We start from the raw sequence: 7,290 nt of genomic DNA on the forward strand, positions 1-7,290 counted from the left end.
AATATAGCCATCTCTAACTTATTTCTCCTTTTTTCCGCAGGTCTTCCTGAATAAGTGCAGTTGTACATGTTGATCTGTCTTTCCTGTCCTCTCCACCCCAACCAGTCGAGGCAGATGGCTGCCCTCCCTGAGCCGGGTTCTGCCGGAGGGTTTCTTCCTGTTAAAGGGGAGTTTTTTCCTTCCCACTGTCGCCTCGTGCAGCTCAGGATGGAGGATTGGATCCAAGTCATGACTCGATGCAATCAGTTGGTTTCTATTATAAGATATGTATGAATCGGCTGGAAATGATGTGGATGTAAAGTGTCCTGGGACAACATTGTTGTGAAGTTGGGCTGGACGACAGCAACACGTCTGGCCTGATCTGAGCCAGTTTAGGACGAATCTTCACGCGGCGAAATTGTTTATGGAATTTGTCATTGTGAACCTGTTCACACCTGAAAACAGACTGGACCAATCAGAGGGGGCGTGGTGACAGCATCACGGGCATCCTGAAGCGGCGGCTCGAAAAGTTGTTGTCTTCGCTCGATGTGGAATCCATCTTTGATTTCGCCACCTCGCCAGCTTTCAAGTCTTCACCGTTTGACATCGGAGTTGATGTGTCGGGACAAAAATGTTGATATTTAACCTCCGAATTCGTGTCGTGTTCTCACATCCGTCCCACTGTGTAAAGACTTTACGGCTCAGTTCTTTATCAACTATTTCCTATAATATCATTTGTTTAATATCCTTTTAATCTCAGTTAATTTATTTTTAAATTTATCTTCTTTTCACAGTTTTTTCTTTCTATAAACATTTTACAACCTCTGTGTTTTTCTGCTATATTGTTGTACAATAATGTGAAATATAAGTTTTATTTGTTGTCTGTAATTGTAAAACTTAATGACAGAAACAAACATACAGCATGCAAATAATTTAAAATAATCTCAAATCTATTCTTACAAAGAGATTTACGTGTTTTTACTGTTTCTAACATGTAGATTTCTTGTTTTTTCTTTATGTTCAGGGATTTTTTCTAACTTTTTTATTTTATTTCTGTTTCTTCTTGTTTGAAATAAAGATTGATTGAGGATGTTTATTCAAACATAAAAGCTAAATATAAAAACAAAAATGCAAATAAAAACCCATCTCAGTAAATAACAGCAGTTTATCATGAAAGATTTATCTTATCTTGATGAATAATCTAGATCCATACTGTGGAAATATCTTATCTAAGACTCTTACACAAATCACGCCTTTATTTTGAAGGTTTCTGGGAATAACTGGGACATAGCTGAAACCTGGGCGGTTAAGAAAATAAAGCGACTCAACGTTTTCGTCCCATTTTAACGCCGATCATGGATTTAGTTAAAGATCAGAGGTAAAGGAGCTGTGCAGTAAAAACAACTGGAACGACACCAATATCACATCCCAATAATCAATACGCTGACAATGAGTCATCACAAAAATCAATAATAATAATAAATCAGTCACGTAACTGAGTGATTTAAAGTTTGCGTGAGGAAAAAGTCAAACCGAAACCACAAGAAGAAAATATGTTGTTGTAAAAAAAAAGGTGTTTTATTCCTTGTTCTTCTATTTAAATAAAGTTTCCTGAATTCTCCTTTTTCCTCCATTTTAAACATCCGTCCAGGGATGGAAGCAGATTTCTGCACGAATCTTCTTGACGGGAAGTTTTGTCCATTTCTCACATCGAGCTGAGTGAATTGCATGACCACCCAAATGGAACTAAACATAATTAAGATGTACTCAAGGTTAATTTGGTCAGTAATGGTGTTATGTACGTACGGAGTCGCCTTTTTCTAAATATCAGTCCATTAAAAGATAATGCTGAAATGAGCCGGAGCATATACACATTAAAAATAATGAGTTTGTTCTGTGGTTTTCTGGGAAGGTAGAATTTTAATGTCCATCATCAGTAATTGTTTCTTCATTCAGTCACATTTCTGTTTCCTTTTTCTCTCAGCGAGGACCAACTTTATTCATGTCCTGTTTGGTTAAAAACCGCCTGACGTCCAGCCATTTGAGCTCCATTCAAAGCTCAGATAAAAGACGGGCTTTCACAAGTCAGCTTACTTACTTAAAATCTGGCGTCTCTCCAGGAGAAATAACCTTCCTTTCTCTCATTCATGTCATTTGGAAACTTGCTCACAGATTGCTGTTCGACACGGTGAAAAAAACTAGCTTTGTTATTCCTGCAAGGCTAGTCTGCATCAACAAAGTGGCCTGAAATTACCAAATAACTCATGAAGAGCCGCTGCTTTTCACAGCTTACCTTGCCTTGTATTCAAATTTCCCTGCATTATTTCACCATTCATTTGTGGAGAATAATACACCTCTGAAAGATCAACTCTGCCAAACATAAAACTAGTTCTGTGCTCCTGAGAAGCCAGTAATTTGTGCCGTCCCTGAACCGTCCTCGGCTATCCAGTGAAAACATTTATTTTATTCAGTTCCTTTAATAATTAAATTGATTCATCTGCAGCCAAATGTTTTTCTGCATTAAAAACATCGTTTTAACGTCTAATAGCACCAGGACGTCTCTCCAGAAAGAAACCTTTAGCACGTTAGCAAGACGTCGTACGCAGCTGACGAGGAAACTCACAAGGAGAAAACACGAACATGAAGAAGAGCTTTCTCAGCTTTTAGCATCTGATTCTGGACGCAAGAGAAGCCGTGATGCTTCCACCATAACAACGCACCTAAAGCAGCGACAACCCGGATCGCTCGGTCACACCGGACGCAAAGGTGTCTGGAAACCACCGCCAAAGCACAAGCGTTGCGAAAAGGGAAGCGTTGCGAAAAGGGAAGCGTTGCGAAAAAGGAAGCGTTGCGAAAAGGGAAGCGTTGCGAAAAGGGGAGCGTTGCGAAAATGGAAGCGTTGCGAAAATGGAAGCGGTGCGAAAAGGGGAGCGTTGCGAAAATGGAAGCGTTGCGAAAATGGAAGCGGTGCGAAAAGGGGAGCGTTGCGAAAATGGAAGCGTTGCGAAAATGGAAGCGTTGCGAAAATGGAAGCGTTGCGAAAAGGGAAGCGGTGCGAAAATGGAAGCAGTGCGAAAAGGGAAGCGTTGCGAAAAGGGAAGCGTTGCGAAAAGGGAAGCGTTGCGAAAAGGGAAGCGTTGCGAAAAGGGGAGCGTTGCGAAAAGGAAGCGTTGCGAAAAGGGAAGCGTTGCGAAAAGGGGAGTGTTGCGAAAAGGGAAGCGTTGCGAAAATGGAAGCGTTGCGAAAAGGGAAGCGTTGCGAAAAGGGAAGCGTTGCGAAAAGGGGAGTGTTGCGAAAAGGGAAGCGTTGCGAAAATGGAAGCGTTGCGAAAAAGGAAGCGTTGCGAAAAGGGAAGCGTTGCGAAAAGGGGAGCGTTGCGAAAAGGGAAGCGTTGCGAAAAAGGAAGCGTTGCGAAAAGGGAAGCGTTGCGAAAATGGAAGCGTTGCAAAAAAGGAAGCGTTGCGAAAAAGGAAGCGTTGCGAAAAGGGAAGCATTGCGAAAAAGGAAGCGTTGCGAAAAAGGAAGCGTTGCGAAAATGGAAGTGTTGCGAAAATGGAAGCGTTGCGAAAAGGGGAGTGTTGCGAAAATGGAAGCGTTGCGAAAAGGGAAGCGTTGCGAAAAGGGAAGCGTTGCGAAAAGGGAAGCGTTGCGAAAAGGGAAGCGTTGAGAAAAAGGAAGCGTTGCGAAAAGGGGAGTGTTGCGAAAATGGAAGCGTTGCGAAAAGGAGAGTGTTGTGAAAAGGGAAGTGTTGCGAAAATGGAAGCGTTGCGAAAAGGGAAGCATTGCGAAAAGGGAAGCGTTGCGAAAAGGGAAGTGTTGCGAAAAGGGAAGCGTTGCGAAAAGGGAAGCGTTGCGAAAAGGGAAGCATTGCGAAAAAGGAAGCGTTGCGAAAAAGGAAGCGTTGCGAAAAGGGAAGCGTTGCGAAAATGGAAGCGTTGCGAAAAAGGAAGCGTTGCGAAAAAGGAAGTGTTGCGAAAAGGGAAGCGTTGCGAAAATGGAAGCGTTGCGAAAAGGAAGCGTTGCGAAAAGGGAAGCGTTGCGAAAATGGAAGCGTTGCGAAAAAGGAAGCGTTGCGAAAAAGGAAGTGTTGCGAAAAGGGAAGCGTTGCGAAAAGGGAAGCGTTGCGAAAAGGGAAGCATTGCGAAAAAGGAAGCGTTGCGAAAAAGGAAGCGTTGCGAAAAGGGAAGCGTTGCGAAAATGGAAGCGTTGCGAAAAAGGAAGCGTTGCGAAAAAGGAAGTGTTGCGAAAAGGGAAGCGTTGCGAAAATGGAAGCGTTGCGAAAAGGGAAGCGTTGCGAAAAAGGAAGCGTTGCGAAAAAGGAAGCGTTGCGAAAAGGGAAGCGTTGCGAAAAGGGGAGTGTTGCGAAAATGGAAGCGTTGCGAAAAAGGAAGCGTTGCGAAAAGGGAAGCGTTGCGAAAAGCGCCACAGCTGTGTACGCATTCTGACAGCGGAAGCGCGGTAAAAACAGAAACTTCGCAGCGTCTCTGCCGATTCGTGGTGGTTCACTGCGGCTCTGCTGATTACAGCGATCCCATTGGCCGAAGCGCAGGTGACGCGTTTTCACGCAGCTTCACACGGCTGTTGTATTTTTTGACAGGAAGTCAGTTGATGGAAAGCAAAGCAGATCTGCTGGATTTTCAAAGTAAAACACAACATTATTAGATGGTGGTTGTTTTCCAGACGGATGTACCTTTGTTTGTGCGAGTCGTTAGAAATGTCGCGCCTGGTGTTGCCATCCTGGCGTGACCATGTGACCTGGAGAATCCCGCCGTGGCAGTGACTGAGACAGGATGCTAGCGGGACGTTCGGACGGCCACGACACTTTCTTTTCTTCGTTTGGCGGAACCAAGAGGTGAAGCTTTACCTGTCCGAGGTCAGGCAGGTGGAACACCTGTATTTATGTGTGTGTGTACACTGGTACTGTTCTTGCTTTCACCTTACGTCGTATTCACCCAATCACACACATTCATACCCCGATCGGCACATCAGGAGGAGCAGCGGAATCCTGGAATCGAACCACCGACGACTGCTGTCCCTGCTGTAGCAGGATCTGGCGGGAGCAGCAGATTGGATTCAAACATCTCTGATGACGAGTAAACCCTGTTTTTACCGTCGACATGAGATTTCTGCCTTATTTACTTTCTGCTTCATTTTGTTTGAAATAAAAGGATTAAATTTATGTCTCCGTTCTCCAGCTTGTTGAGAAACACAAACATACACACACAGACATGAGTCATTTCCAAGCCGCTAGGACGTGTTGCTGTCAGAACTCCTAAAGCGTTGTGGAGTGACGGGACATCTGCTCAGCAGGAGATTACAACCAGAAAACCATCAGCAACAGTTTAAAGTCCTGCAGGATTTACAGCGAGTCGGAGCTGCAGCGGCGGGAATCAGCTGGGAATAGTTTCCCCAGGAGACTCGTCCACTCGGCCTCTCCAGGCCGCATCGGAAATTAGAGGCAGCAGCAGCAGCAGCAGCAGCAGCGTAGCGGTGCCTCGTCCACTTTAATAACATTTTAACTGTTATTGGAGCCCTTATATATGAGCATTCATGGCGGCACGCCTATGAAAAGGACAGCGCCACAACAGCCTCCAACTGAACTGTGACAGGCCAATTAATGAGCCTTCATTGGCCAGCAGTCGTTATATAGGTCACCTAAGAAGTGTAATTAGAAAGCATTGTAAAGTCTTATTTATATTAGGAGCGTTAAATTGAAAGAGGGAGTCCAATCAATATCCGGTCGTTACGACGATGGAGGCTGATAGATTTTTGGTGAAGGGGGGTAAAAAATAACAATAAAAGAAGGTGAGTGTTTATGAAATGCAAAGCAGCACTCACGCACACACAAACACACAGAAATGCTGCCCACAAGGCCGGGTGGATGTGTCACAGCGGCGTGTGAACGGGAGCCAATTACATTTATAATGTCAAACGTGCTGCAGAAATTAGCTCCAGTATTATTATGTGGATGCTAATTGCGAGGAAATGCTAAAATGATTTAAATCACTGCAGCTATTTCAGGACATTAAGACGTTCTGAAGATAGCACTAACAATTTGTACCTCCCCGTTTTATAATTACATTTAATAGGTTGTCTTATCAGTGCTCTAAAAGTGGATTTGGATTATCGCAGGCTGGAGCAGACAGAACACATCGTGATGAGTGCTGGCCATTCTGTTGTAGCAGAACAGAGAGATAATATTCTGGGGTTAAACTCGTGGATTGCCTCTTCAGGAAGGTAAAATGGAGCAGAGAGCCATGGGCGAGGCCAGGCTTTGTGTCTTCAACAAGGCAGTCTGGAAGGTCTACTATTGGCATTCAGCGCCACTTAACTTCCCGCCGCAATAGATTTCCTACGGTATGCCAAGACACACAGCGAGCGTGTTGCCGCGCCGTCCTCGGGACTGACCCCATCCGGCGGCACTGACCCCGCCATTGTTGGCGCTCTCGGCATTCAGATTGTATGCTAATAAGGACAACGGATGGCGGGAAGGGAGCAGGAGACGGGCTTTGTTATGAAGCATATGCAACACTTGAGTTGCTGCTGCTTTTAAGTGTTCAGGGTCCAACACTTCAGCGCCTGCATGAATTATGCCGGTCTTCCAGAGCCGCTCAGGGCGAGTGGCGGCCATACATAATTGCCAGAAGAATTAAAGGGATTCTTTAGGAGTTTTTCAAGTATCAGTGTCTTTCCACTGATTTTATTTCACACCTTTAAGTTTGCTTTCAAGGACGCTTACATTATCCTGCAATTCACCGTCTTCAGGTGCGCTGCATGCGGCAGAGGTACCATGCAAACTGTGGCGGAGACGCCACAACAGCTAGAGGAGTTGCCATCCTGGAGGAGAGTTACAGCAAAGACATGCCGGCGGATGGATGAGGGCAGGATCTGTATTCTGTCAGCGCAGGAAGCAAGAGGCTTACACCTGAAGCCTTATCCCCAGGTGTACCATCAGCTACATCAGCAACAGGCCCCTTTACCTTAAATCCACATCATCCGTGGGCCAGAAACTCAGACCCAGCAGGCCGCTTGCAGCTTAGAAGGAGATTAAGGTCCTTATCTGATGGAGGAGGAGATGTATGATTCATAAAGCAATGTTTCCTAATGGCCCGTCATGTCTGCAGAAGAAATGTTCCCAAAATCATAACTGATGTTTCCACGGAGACCTGATGTTTCCATGGAGACCTGATGTTTCCATGCAGACATGATGTTTCCATGCAGACATGATGTTTCCATGGAGACGTGATGTTTCCATGGAGACGTGATGTTTCCACGGACACATGACGTTTCCATGGAGACCTGATGTTTCCA

This window comes from Telmatherina bonti, assembly GCF_933228915.1.
Source record: "Telmatherina bonti genome assembly, chromosome: 24".
In the NCBI taxonomy this organism is placed as follows: Eukaryota; Metazoa; Chordata; class Actinopteri; order Atheriniformes; family Telmatherinidae; genus Telmatherina; species Telmatherina bonti.